The following is a 2,156-nucleotide window of genomic DNA, read 5'->3' on the forward strand; positions in this document are numbered from 1 at the left end:
CACTGCTGAGACTGTGCAGAGTAAAGAGGATTTGGAGGCAAACCAGGGTGGAGCCAACATACAGGCTAAAGCATCCTAGTACTTTGCTCTAGCTGTAGGGATTGATTATTTTGGACATACCAGGACATGTTCAGGTTCTGCTGGTTCTGAATAGAGATCACTCCTGGCAGGATAAGACAACCATATGGGGTGCAGGGAATGAACCGAGTTCAGCCGAGTATAAGGCAAGCCTACCTGAGTTGGGTCTCTGGTATCCCACATTGTCCCCTGAGCCCACCATGAGTGATTCCCAATTGCAGAGCTTAGAAGTAAGCCCTGGGGCCGGAGAGATAGCATAGTGGCATTTGCCTTGAAAGCAGCTGATCCAGGACCTAAGGTGGTTGGTTCGAATCCCAGCATCCCATGTGGTCCCTCGTGCCTGCCAGGAGCGATTTCTGAGCAGATAGCCAGGCGTAACCCCTGAGCACCGCTGGGTGTGGCCCAAAACCAAAAAACAAAAAAGAAACTAGTAGGGCCCGGAGAGATAGCACAGTGGCGTTTGCCTTGCAAGCAGCCAATCCAGGACCAAAGGTGGTTGGTTCAAATCCCGGTGTCCCATATGGTCCCCCGTGCCTGCCAGGAGCTATTTCTGAGCAGATAGCCAGGAATAACCCCTGAGCAATGCTGGGTGTGGCCCAAAAACCAAAAAAAAAAAAAAAAAAAAAGAAACTAGTAAACACCCTGAACACTGCTGGTATACTCCCCCCCCCAAAAAAAAAAAAACCAACAGAATAAATTATTTGGGAGTACATTGGCAGCACATTATATGCCTTGCAACTGGTTGTCCTGAGTTTGATCCCTGGCAACCCATATGATCCCTCAACCCCAACAGGAGAAAGCCCAAAGCATCATCAGGTATAGCACACAAACCAAAATAATAAATTGGGGGCTGTTGTAGGCAGTTAGGTAGAGCGCCTATAAAGTACTTTTGGAAGAATAGTAATAATAAAAAACAGAATTCCTAGCCTTGAAGTGGCCCAAAAGCATAAAGACCACAGCTCTCTCTTTTTGTTTTTGTTTTTGTTTTTGGTCACACCTGGCAGCGCTTAGGGGTTACTCCTGGCTCTATGCTCAGAAATTGCTCCTGAAAAAAAGAAAAAGAGAAAAATAAGAAAAGAAAAAAAGAAAAGAAAAAAAATCGCTCCTGGCCATCTCGGGGGACCATATGGGATGCCGGGATTCGAACCATCAATCTTCTGCATGCAAGGCAAACACTTTACCTCCATGCTATCTCTCCAGCCCTCTCTTTTTTTTTCAGCCACACCCAGTGATGTTCAGGGGTTACTCCTGGCTATGCTCTCAGAAATTGCTCCTGGCTTGGGGAACCATATGGGACACTGGGGGATCAAATCGCAGTTTGTCCTAGGTTAGCGCACGGAAAGCAGACACTTTACCGCTTGCACCACTGCTCAGGCCCCATACCACATCTCTCTTATATGCAGTTTCTGAGCTCTTTGGAGAGCAGAAACTGAGACACCGCTCAGATGCAGAAAACCAAGGACCGGGGCCGGAGAGATAGCATGGAGGTAAGGCGTTTGCCTTTCATGCAGGAGGTCATCGGTTTGAATCCCGGCGTCCCATATGGTCCCCATGCCTGCCAGGAGCAATTTCTGAGCCTGGAGCCAGGAATAACCCCTGAGCACTGCCGGGTGTGACCCAAAAACCAAAAAAAAAAAAAAAAAAAAAAAAAAAAGAAAACCAAGGACCGTTCAGAGAAAGGTGTAACCTTCAGAAAAAGAGAAGCTATAGAAGAATTCATGAGATTATGAGAAGACCATTAGCAAAACAAGGGTTTCTTATGACAAGACCCAGATGAACTATTTATTTTTTTATTTTGGGGCCACATTCGGCAGTTCTCGGGTTACTCTTGGCTCTGCACTCAGAAATTACTCCTGGCTGGGACCAGAGGGATAACACAGTGGTAGGACATTTGCCTTGCATGTGGCTGACTCAGGACGGACCTGGATTTGATCCCCAGCGTCCTATATGGTCCCCCGAGCCTGCTAGGAGCAATTTCTGAGCACAGAGCCAGGAGTAACCCCTGAACACCACCGGGTGTGACCCCCCCCAAAGAAAAGAAAAAAGAAATTACTCCTGGCAGGGTTGGGGAAACTATG

The sequence above is a fragment of the Suncus etruscus genome, chromosome 2 (genome assembly GCF_024139225.1).
Source record: "Suncus etruscus isolate mSunEtr1 chromosome 2, mSunEtr1.pri.cur, whole genome shotgun sequence".
NCBI classification, from domain to species: domain Eukaryota; kingdom Metazoa; phylum Chordata; class Mammalia; order Eulipotyphla; family Soricidae; genus Suncus; species Suncus etruscus.